The sequence below is a fragment of the Lolium rigidum genome, chromosome 1 (genome assembly GCF_022539505.1).
Source record: "Lolium rigidum isolate FL_2022 chromosome 1, APGP_CSIRO_Lrig_0.1, whole genome shotgun sequence".
Taxonomy (NCBI): Eukaryota; Viridiplantae; Streptophyta; class Magnoliopsida; order Poales; family Poaceae; genus Lolium; species Lolium rigidum.
Genome location: NC_061508.1, coordinates 260488865 through 260501022, shown reverse-complemented (window position 1 = coordinate 260501022; position 12158 = coordinate 260488865). Strand labels below are relative to the sequence as shown.

Sequence of the window (12158 nt, the reverse complement as noted above, 5' to 3'; positions counted from 1 at the left end):
AGCAGGAATAAAGATGCAATACTTATCTACACAGGTAGCCGAGGGAAAACCAACAGACAAGCCCCATAGGTGGTTAATTTCGCAAATAGTTCTCGTGTTAGGTTGATAGATCGAGTGATTTGTTCACCATACGGTCCATACCTCTCAGTCTCAGACGTGGCAAAAGCATTGAAGTGTCCAGCTGGATTAACTTACTCTGCTGGTTAATTTCGCAAATAGTTCTCGTGTTAGGTTGATAGATCGAGTGATTTGTTCACCATACGGTCCATACCTCTCAGTCTCAGACGTGGCAAAAGCATTGAAGTGATCCAGCTGGATTAACTTACTCTGCAATTTCAGGTAGGTGATATCTATCCCATGTTCTGCTTCAACATAGATAATACTATTTGGTACTTGTATCCTTGCTTTCTACAAAGGATGCCTGCCATGAAACCATTCAAACCAGGGATACATAGAAGCACTATCCCAGCAGGTATCTATAAGCTTCTTGCACACATAGAAAAGGAGGTTACCTATTATTTGTTCCAGATGCGTCAGATGATGCCGGTGGCTTTCGTATTATCAACCACAAATGAAGTTACCATGACATCCAGGCAGACGATAAGTATATATCAAGCACAAGTAACCATGAAATTTTTTTTGTCTATCATGTAAGTAACCACCACCTGCAGCACAGCATAAGGGGAATTAGTGGAACAAATATCTCTGCAGTGATGAATTGTAAAGATCCTTGCTGATGTTAAAAACTTTTCTATAGATCCTCAAATTCAGTGCTAAATCAATATATTTGTAACTAAAAGCAATGCTAACTATCACCCTGCTATGAAAAAAAACACAGGGTGCAAAGCTAGCAGGAATAAATTCAAAGCACCTACGGTAGCAACACAAATGAGATTGACATACCTCACCCGAGATTGTGAGAGGGTCATACCCACTTCCCTACAAAGTAGCAGGCAGAGGGGGAAATGCACTTTGGCTCATAGGAGCATATGCTCCCATTATGTGAATCCACATTTCAAAGTATTAAAAAATTCTAAACTAAATTTTTACATGTACATCTAGACATTTTATGTTGGTACACAAGTTTTTAAAAGAAAAAACATTTTTCTGTGGCTCCTGTAAAAAAGACAAATTTTAATGCTGTAACACGACTACGTACAGGACATTTTTTTGTCTTTTTTGTACACACCACACAAAATATTATTTTTCCACGAAAACTTGTGAACGAACATAAGATGTCACAATGTATAAGAAAAAATTTATGTCAGATTTTTTTTGACATTTCTAAAATTATTTTTTATTATTTTCTATAATGGGTGCATATGCACGCGTGTGCCAAAATGCCACCTCCCAGGCAGAGGACCTTATATTCTATTGTACCCATAGTGTATTTACAAACTAACAATGTAAATCAATGATCATCCATACAGGAATAACAACATAAATTATCATCGATAAGAACTAAGTAGTTGTGCAACCAAAAAGACAATATTTGTAATACCAATGGGATTATCATGTGTAAGGTAATAGTGCTGGTAAAGTTAGTGGTTTAGGTAATACCAATGGGATTATCATGTGTAAGGTAATACCAATGGAATTAAGCTACAAGTTCAGTTCCTTCATGGCTCTCGCTATCCCCAGCGATCTCAAAATCATCCCGAGTGTGCATTCTCTGCTATAACTCGCGACATGTGCATCAAGTTTAATATGCCATTAAATTAAACAAAAATGACATGTTCAATCCTCTCCCGTTCCTATGCTTTTTCTTAGATAAAAGTTGAAGTGATTATGGGTAGTACTCACTGTTTTCGAAGTTACAAATAAATAGCGTCTCACCTATTGCGCATAAATGGGTATGCTATTACACAACAGAAATAGGAACAACCAGGTGGAGACAAAAAAACTATTTCATGATAAACAATCAAGGGGGAAACAAATCAAGTTCTTCGCTGCTACATATTGCACCATTTTTATGGAACAACATTTTTGAATATTACTATTCAGATCAGGCAACATATTGCAATACAGCACTCATAATTCTTTTTTAACACTGCAACCAATTTTTAGTAACAAAAAGCAATAATTGTCAATATGTGAGCATCTATAGGCAAGAAACCAAGTTAAAAAAATATATATTCTTGGACGGAGGGAGTACTAAATACAATTATCAATATTACTGGATACATGTTTAGCTAGTTTTGTTGGCAAAAGTCAGCTACTTTTAACATCTACGCATGACTGGAGTAACTGGCCAAGTCTTCACCAGATAGTCATGTGCAAAAGTTCAGTGCTGAAAAGATTTGAGATCCGATCTTTAGCTCGGGTCTTTAACACGAAATCACGTTCGGTACAAAAAAAATTGGGAGTGCATTATGATATGGTTCAGACTGGATTTCAATATTTTCTTGGCACTTGATGAAGGGCATGGAAGGTATCTATCTAATTAAGAGTATATACCAACATCGCTTTTTTTGTAAAGTCCAACATATTAGGTTGTACCTGAGTGTATGAAATTCTACATGAGTTCTTCTACAAACAGGTACCAAAGTGACGAGCAGCAAAAATATTTCGCCACAACGAAGTGGCAAACCAGTATTGTAAAAATCTTTTAATCATCTATTTATTGGAAATTCATTGAAAACATAAATTATTCCTTGGAAAATTGAGCATATGTTAGCAATTTACATAAAATGCATTACAGTATGCCAAAAACACGCATAGACAAAATATATCCTACCAAGAGAAAGCCCAAAAGAAATTATTGTTGGCAGTAAATACATGAGTAGAGAATGTAATAAAAAATACTGGAGTGAATATCTAGATTGACAAACTTAAATAGAAGAGTGGATAATAAAAAGACACAAAACTTACAATCACAATTTTATCCTAGGCAGATCTTCAAAATAATGTAGCATGAAAATCGCACAATGATAACCCCTCCGGACACTTTTCTCACTATTCGCTCAAAGCCTACACATAATGATGGGATAATATGGCCGCGATAAGGCACTTACATGCTGGTCGACTATGGGCGGCAAGGTTTGCTGGACTGAGTGTCGTGAGGATGCAGGGAGAATACACAAAGTATATGTTTTAGTGAAATATATGATTGAAAATGCAAAAATTGTATCACCTTCAACTGATTTTTTAATTTACAGGACTGCGCACATGTTCTAAGACCACACTACAAACATTCCAGGTCTCATCTACATAACTCTAGCTAAAGTGTACACTAACCATTGTCATTGAATTGAACGCCTGCTTATTGAAAGATATATATCTGCAAGTTGTAGAATCATATATATGCAAGCCACATGAACATAGATCATATATAAGCATGCAACCGAAAATTGCAAACTTCTTACAGTGATAGGAGAAAAAATAGTCCTGCTCTCTTTTTGCTTAGGAAAACAAAAATTTGAAAATGAGTAACGAATCTCAACTTATCTCTTTTGTGTCGAGTAAAAACCTGAATCATGTTCTTATAGGAAAAAAAACACCTAAGTTTATGGTCTAGTGGTGGAAGGGGAGCTGCCAGCCTTTCACAATATCCATGCCAGGAAGAGCTTAGTCACAAAGAAGTAATGGTCAGGACCAAACAATCAAGTAGGACCCATAAACTACAGCAAAGGTTTTCCTAATAAGGACCACCAAGTGGGCTACCAAGCACACCAATCGACTTAATCAAGCAATTTGGGAGAGGGGGGAATAAATAAGGAACATATGATGAAATTCAGAATTATTCTGTCATCCTTGATTCTATTATGTGTAAGCCAAGACAATACAAATAATGAGGAGACTAAGAACACCCTAAGGTGATAAACCCTCCATCGTTTTACCACACCCATGGAAAGACGAATATCATGAGCAAATATCAATCGTGCCACCATCCTGTAATCCATCAAAATGCATCAATTGTGAGGTGTTAAAACAACATACTGTTAAATACACTCAATACTGCACTATATATATTAGAGTACTATAAGAACTACCAATCAAGTCAAATTAAATAGACCTGTTATAGGAGAGCCACCTGGGACACTTCACGAGCTGACCTCAACCACATTCTAAACAACTCCTTTATAGGTCCTAAAAGAAGGCATAATCATGATATTAATATCTCAAGTGGAGAACCAAATAAGGTTTCCCTAAAACAAATATTTATACGTATCAAAGCGCTAGATACTACTTTTTTTTTCCTGCTAGTGTTCTCTGAGTAGACAAATCGAATTGCATCACACACTACATATCTCACTGGCACATGTAACAATAATATCTGAACAATAACCTGTACTTTTAAAATCTGAACATTTTCAAACATCAACTGATCTTAGACTTCAACTGGCAGGAGGTGTTTTCTTACCTTTGTAAGGGAATTCTGCTGGATACTTGTCTTCTTGAAAAATCTCATTAAAACGTGGTCTACCTTCCAATTCTTTGACCACTTGGTGAAAAAAGCTGACCACGAGTCCATCTTCCCTTTTGCACAACTTCACTCTGCTCATAAGAAGAAAACTAATCAACAAAGCAAGATTACAGTTGACCAACTATGCAAGAGGATAAAATCATGTACAATGAATTGCTGCTGCAAGTATGTGCAAAAAAGAAATGCAGTGTGGGGGATCACCTTGCTGATGTAGCCTAAGTTGGTGTTGGGAAGGCAGTAGCTAAGGGCATGGAACATCTCTCCTAATCCTTTCTCCATGGCTTCTCCTCTTCTATTGGCTCGCATCAGCCGGCACACTTGCATGTATACATCATATAACCTGAAGTTTTCAAGTAGCATAATAAACACAATAGACCTTGAATATCAATAATGGTCCTTAAGACCATTTCTAAGTCCTATACCTAAATTTATTTATAGAAACTTTTGACTTGCTCGGGATATCGAGAGGAGAGAAAAACAGATCTGGAATGGTTAAATTCCAAGCACGAAATGAAGATAAGGTTGACATCTTACCGACCCCGATCATGTACACCATACTAAAAATCCACAACGAGTGATAAAAGAATGCCCGTCCACTTATATAGATCTAGACTTCACATCAAACAAGAATTATTTCTCCTTGCACCTTCTCATCATCCTGCCAACAACCATGAAATAAAAAGACAAAAAATAGAACAAATTATGGCATTGTTTGAATGTTGCTACATGGAGAAGTTGCAAGGGACATACAAAGAGATATGGTAGAAGCGGCATTCTTACCTTATGATTAGCCCTTGGGTTTGTCCTATGTTGCTCATGTATCCATTCCTTGAGCAGCGTTGCTTCTCAAGCATTTAGACAAACAAGTGATATGCATACCTGCAACCTCAAAGTCAGAACAGAAATTGAGGGGGAAAATGCATAGCTGAAGCTAATTATGCATGATAATTGTAGTCTAATGCACTTGAATCAATTAGAGTCAAGGGTAGGCCAAATCAAAAGAAGAAGCTCACTTGAACCTTGGGGCTGTTTGCTTATGCTATGGAGCAGCTCCACACACAGTATGTACACAAGATGCCGGATGGAGACAATGGATCTTAGGGGAGGGTGGAATGATGGTGGGGCGGGAGCTGCGGCGAGGATGGTGGGCTGTGAAGGTCGGGGCCTCGCTTCCTCTGCCGCCATCACGCTCCGGATCGACGCCATGGAGCCGCGGCTCCGGAGTCATGGCCGTGGTGCGCGCCACTGCGGCTGCCCGTGCTTCCCATTGAGGCAAAATAATGGCGGCGGCATGTGCTCCTCCCGCTCAACCCCCTTATGTGTTTCCTCATCTAGTTGAAGCTCCGGCTCCTCCATGGAGTCGGGGACGGCGCCGACAAAGGTCTTGATGCTCGGCGAAGAGAGGGAGAGAGGAGTGAAACATGAGATAGAACGAGAGACGAGGGAACCAACCTTTGTACGCACGCCGGCGGCCCCTGCTGGGAGGCCGGCCTCCGCGGAAACGAGCGCGCGCTGCCCCTTAGCTCGCGCCGGCGGCCCCTTCCATAGGTCGGCCGGCCGCCCGTCGCCGCGCGCCGGCCTCCGACGAGCGGCGTGGGGGCGGAGATGGCGCGGGATGTGGCGGCCGAGCGAGCTAGCGGCGGGGCGCGGGGACGCGAGGCGGCGGCGACGGCGGGGGCGGGAGCGCGGGCGGCCGGCGGACGGCGGCGCGCCATGCGCGAGCGAGGGAAGGGCGGCGCGACGGGAGGAGAAGGGGAGAGGTGGCGCGGGGTGGCGGCGGGAGGCGGCTGCGCGAGGGAGAGGAGGAGGAGCGAGGTGCGCGGCGACGCCGGGCCGGGCGGGCCACATGACCCATGGATAAAAAACGGGTTCGCGCGAGAGCCTCGTCCTGGACTACTCTACAGTGAAAAAATGGACGGACGAGATCCACCACCAAACAAGATCCAACGGCTACGAGGCTCAAATCGCTGTGAAGCCCCCTATGGGGGGGAAAAGTCACAGTTGAACCGCTCGGCATATGAACCCGCGGCATCGACGGTTGCCATGGACGCAAGATTCTGACTCGAAGCAGGACCACTTACCGTATTTGCTATAATCTTAATGTATGAAACGCGTATCTGAACAGATGAACAGGAACGAGGAGATGGTCCAGGGCAGACATCGACTGACTGTCGGCTGATCAGGACCGAGGGACCATCTGCAGTTTACTGTGTAACGGGAATTAATGTCTAGTTTTTACCGTGCTGGCCTTTTTAAGGAGAAGGGGTGAGCACAGCGATCACACGAGGTGCACATAACTCGATCTCTTTACTTCCCTCTTCCGTGTCCCACGAGGTGCACATAACACTGTTGTGCAGATGATTGGGTCAGAACGTACAGGCGTGGCGAATAGCAGATGTGCAGGAGTAGGGTCTCATAGCATAAACAAGTTGGTCACCAAGCCAAAACGATTTTCTCACTGTATCTCTCTCCCAGCGGCTCTAGACTCCAGCCAAAACTACGGCCGACGACGAGCTCCTCCAAGTGCAGGCGGAGCTGCGGAGCCACGTCTTCGCGCGCACACCAAGTCCATGGCCTTTCTGTGCGCCAGTTGAACTCGGCAACCCAACGCCGTCCACCTCTGCCGTTGGTGCCCAACCTCTCGTCGCGCTCTCCCTCCTGCCGTCCAGGACGGCGCCTACCTGCGCCGCCTCTTGTGTCTGCTCGCGCAATCCGGATCAGAGGAGGCTCAGGCGTGATTGGCGCCTCATCGTATCGGTGCCAGAAGCGGGGCAAGGCCTCTCGCTGTTCGCGCTTGACATGTACTCCATCACCGTGTCCTGTCCATGTCGCTAACGTCGTGGTTCCGCACGGCAACGGCGTGGCGCGAGCCCTGGGTTCGGCGCAACTTTCAACGACTCCATGGCGTGCGTTGGCTGCTTCGTGATGGACCTGGTGGTACACAGCCATGGCCATGGACGGACTTCCATCGATCGACCATCGCCGGAAAATCATGGTGGTGGTCCCGCCGCCCGCGATGGACGGTGGACATCGTCCACGAGATGGGTGCCCGCGGTGTTGGAAGACGAAGTGCTCGTGCCCGCCCTCCAGCTGGAAGAAGAAGCTGTTCTGTGTGTCATGCGTGACGGCGAGGAGGCGGTGCTCGTTTCTTGGAAGAGAAGTCGGCCATAGCGAGGATGCACAGGTGGTTGCGCCCTTGCATGGTGCAGATGCCGACCATGGCGAAGGCGGACACGCCTGACGATGAGGTGTTGTCCAGCAGCGACAGTGTCGCACACAAGCAGGCGCCGGCATGCATGCGCAGTAAAACTGAGAAGAAATGGTCCCGGCCAGCATAATCAACATGTACTGACAAGACCACGTCAGACTGAGATCAACAAAAGGGACATGCATGTCTGCTCCTTGTACGGGGACGACGTATATGATCGTGTATTCACCGATTCGAACTGTGAGAAAAATGACCATGTTGCAGGCCCACCACTCCCTCAGGCGCCAATGGGAGGACGAGTTCAGGCCGGTGCATATGCCGCCCGGTTCTGAAACTCCACTCTCCCTATGGGGGGCATCATATACAACGTTAGACTAGATTTAGAGGTGCGCCTTGGCGCACCGTCCCGTCAATTTCACTTCGATTTACACTTTGTATAATAATAATAAAATTAGGTAGCTAAATGATAATACATTTTTAGATTTTCCAAAACAAAGTCAATCAAATAAAATTAGGATAAAATAAACCAAATCATCAACCAAACTTGCTTATATACAATTAGAGAAATAGAGTCATATATTATAATAATTAACACTCTGGTTTTTTCAAGAGCGATAAAATTAAGGAAAGGACAACAAAAGCAACATCTACAGAAGTCTATTTCAGCATGGTCTTTAGAGGTCACGGCGTAATTGCATTTACTGGGTAAACAGAAAAATTATCAGGTGATGAACGTAGTCAAACAGCAAAATAGGCAAGGCCGGCGCGAGGCAGGTGCGGTGGCAGCATTCCGGCAAGGTCGTCTAGCTTATGTCAAGCTAAGCTAATTAATAGCATCCCTATCGTTCTGATCGTTCTGAAGAATCATTCGGTTCACTAAAATTACAGCAATCCATTAGAAAAGATGAACTGTTGGTTTTCAAAGTGTATTTCTCTGATTTTCCTTTACTATGTACACAGGGTACAAAAACACTGTTAAAAAGGAGAGATAACATCATTGTATTTGTGTTCTGTCATAAACTCCTCTAATTTTCCGTGACTTAATGCGTATTGATTAGACTGTAGCTTGCTGAACTCTTATTTTCCGTGACTTGATGCGAGCTGATTAGACTGTAGCTAGCTAGCAGAGGGTCTTTTGTTCTAATTCTAATTAAGAATGGTTTGTGAATCAGAATTTTTCAGAGAACTTAAAGGACACATTAATTTAAGCTCTGAACCTATCTGCTGAACTTGGCCTGGGAAAATTTCACCGATGCTCATAACCTGAAGCATTCTCTGAATTTTTGTATATCAAATAGCTGCAGCAAACGCATATAGGAGAAATGCATGTACAAGCAACCTTATCGACCTGTGAGCTCATCCATTTATTCAATTGCATAAGCAGCAGGTTCACTGCTTGATAATTTATTTGTGCTGCTAGCTGCATTGTAGCTGAAGTAGCATGGATTATGTGCAAAAAAATGCCAGCAGTATATCAGAAATCAGATTGTAAGCCAAACTGCAGTATGATCTCGCACGGAATAACTCAGATTATAACACAGCATCATCTGCATTAACGATGGTTGACCAAAACGAACATAAAACTAATTATTTCCTTTCAGAAATTTACATTCACCAACAATTTGACGTTCACTTGTTTCTTAATTTTGTATTCACCTACACATGCTAGTCAAGTTGGTCAGGATGTCGCGGCCGCCTACCTGGACAGGACAGTCTACCAAAACTTCGTTGCAAGCCGATAATTGTGAGGGCCACCGAAATGGATCTCGTCCTAGGCTGTTGTTGCTAGGATATGGTGTCCTCCTCCGGTAGTGTCTCCAACTCTCCATCGCATAGCCTGGCAACATATCTACAAATGAAAGAAAAAAACGTAACCCGATCTCTTATTATCTTGACTAAAACATATGACAGACATAACTTCCAGACTGTTATACCTGATTTTGTAATAATGTCGAATTTGTGTGAGATGAGAATGAGAGCACCTCTTCATATTCCTTTGTTATAATTTCCTTCCACTGCATAAACTGATCTCTTAGCTTACTTTGGTTTTATTTCCAGATCAGCTACTGCAAAACTAAGTTCCTTCTCTATAACATGGTTTACTTCTTATCTAAAGGTATGATTGTTGCACCCCCATGGGGCTCTCACAGCGTTTTGAGCTTCTCAGCCGTCCGATCTTCCTGACAGGCTAATCTGGGGCGTTGATTTTTGGCTCAATTCTGCTAGCAAACCTCATGCAACGACCCAGCTGTTACCCGCCTCCGGCTGCCATGTCGGCCCCACCTTTGCCGGCCCCGCGGGTCGGCGACCGTGGCTGGGATCTCCGTCGGTGCGCATTAGCGTCGGGCAGGGGAATCTCCACCCCGCGGGGGTATTTTTGGTATTTCACCGCGGCTCGTATAAAAGTGAGCCCCCGGGGTGAAGAAAACCCTAGCCGCCGCCCACACCCCTGCCCCGCATTGCGCCCCCGCCCACGCCCCGCCCGCGCCCGCCCTCGTCGCCCGCCGCCCGCCGCCCGCCGCCCGCCGCCCGCCGCCGCCGCCTCGCCCGTCCCGGCCCCTCGCGCCCGCCCTCGTCGCCCGCCGCCCGCCGCCGCCTCCGGCCGCCGCCCGCCCCGGCCCCTCGCGCCGCCCTCGTCGCCCTCCGCCCGCCGCCGCCTCGCGCCCCGGCCCGCGCCGCGCCCGCCCTCGTCGCCCGCTTCTCGTCCCCGCTGCCGCGCGTCTCTCCTTCTCCATGGCATGGGTGGCATAGGGGCGTCGCCCGGCGGACCAGCGCGCGGCCGGGCTCGAGCGGATGGCCGGGCGGAGGGAGATGAGGTGCGGCGCGGGAGGAGGTTGCGCGGACAGGGCGCTCGAGGAGGATCCGGCGACGGGCACGCGAGGAGGCAGCCAGGGCGGAGGGCGATAGGTCGCGGGGGACGTGGAGGCCGAGCTCGGCATTGCGCAGCCGGTGGCGGAGAGACGGCCTAGAGTACCTCGGCGGCGGTGGTGGAGGAGCTCCCTCCGCCTTTCACCGTTGCCAAGGACGATGACCACCATCGTAGGAAAATACCCTCCTTCACCTCTTATTTGAAGGGACCTGCAGGTTTGCCCTCCTCTCACTTTCCCCTGCCTCCTCTTCTCTCTCTCTCACGGGATCCCCATCTTGATGCAGCAGCTTAGGAAGTAGGACTACTGAGGTGGTTTTCTTGGTAATAATGTGTTGCCTTTTATTTAGGTTCTAATGATGAATTTTTCTTAGATATTACCTAGATTGTTGTGTTTAATTGGTTGCTTTTCCTATGGAAATTGGCAGGGACTTGAGGACTGGGCTGGTGAGCAAGAACAAGCCCAAGAGCAACCTCGTTCAAATTTGGTGTTTTTCTAGGTATGCTAGAACATAAAGGAATCCATATAAATTACTGGTGGATCAGATATGTGGGCCAATGCATGGAATACATGATATGGTATTGCTTTAGTTGCTGTCATATATGTTCTTTGTACCTTTTTTGCAAGATTTTGATGTTTGGAGATGGATTTCTTGATATGCAGGTTATAATAGAATTTATGAACGTGTTAGAGTGTTGCATCATACTTCTGGGTAAGTGATTTGGTGTTCTTTGGGTCATATGATCACCAAAGTTGGTGGAATATGCCCCTTGATCAAGTGCAAAGATTGCTAATTTGATTGGTCTTGCTTGTGGGTTCTTAAGTAATATGAATGTGTGTTTCTGAAAAGATTTGGCTGGTCTAGATATGTGTTTCGAGAACAGATTTGTGCTTAAGAAGATGCAATGGGTTCTGGAGGTCTATATTCATGTTATTATCCATGGCCTCGGGAAAAACGTCTTGCACTATCTAGAGATAGTTGGTACACTATTAGATATGCAAAGCATCTCATATTGTCTATAGTCTCAGATGTTCTTTTCGTGATGTCCACAAATATTTACTTCTCTTAAAATCATAATTGCCCAATAGTATATGCACTTCCCGAGTAATTAGATATTTTACTCTTAAAATGCAATGTGAGATTTCCATTAAAGGATCATGATGATGGATTTTTTGGTACTTGGCATGGGTATACTCTATTTAACCTTAAAGGTCCGATTCAAGTAAAGGTTCATGGTTTTATTCACCAATATACATAAAATGTTCTTCTAATCTGCTATATATCATTTTAATAATTCTGTTGTTTTGCATCAGGTATTTCATTATATGGAAGGCACCGGTTTTATTGATGAGATCTGAGTTCTTCTTTTGAGTGGAATGTTCCTCTCACTCACCGGTTGATGGATCTTCATCGGAGTTGAAAAGCAGCTCGTTCATGCTTAAATTGCCTCTCTTCGCGTCTAGATAAATAAGGGGGGGTTATCTTTTGATACAAAACTGATAAACTGTGTGTGCTTCTCATTACTCCAAATTGGGAATCATGGGTGCAATCAGAGATTAAATAATTTTCAGGTACATGCTCACATTGATTGTTTGCTTATATCTAAGCATACACGGCTTCTGGTTATGCATTCCGTAATTAACATTTTCTCTGGAG

General features: G+C 44.8%; 2 long non-coding RNA genes across 2 annotated transcripts; both read right to left on the bottom strand.

Moving 5' to 3' along the window:
* Window positions 1-3727: 3727 nt before the first annotated feature.
* LOC124683585 lies at window positions 3728-4446 on the bottom strand. The gene is made up of 3 exons (XR_006996750.1): window positions 4364-4446; window positions 4016-4089; window positions 3728-3891 (listed from the first exon to the last, which is right to left on the bottom strand). It is a non-coding gene; the product is annotated as an uncharacterized LOC124683585 (long non-coding RNA).
* A 5-nt stretch (window positions 4447-4451) lies between these two features.
* Window positions 4452-4998, bottom strand: LOC124683584. The gene is made up of 3 exons (XR_006996749.1): window positions 4961-4998; window positions 4628-4766; window positions 4452-4497 (listed from the first exon to the last, which is right to left on the bottom strand). It is a non-coding gene; the product is annotated as an uncharacterized LOC124683584 (long non-coding RNA).
* Window positions 4999-12158: the final 7160 nt, after the last annotated feature.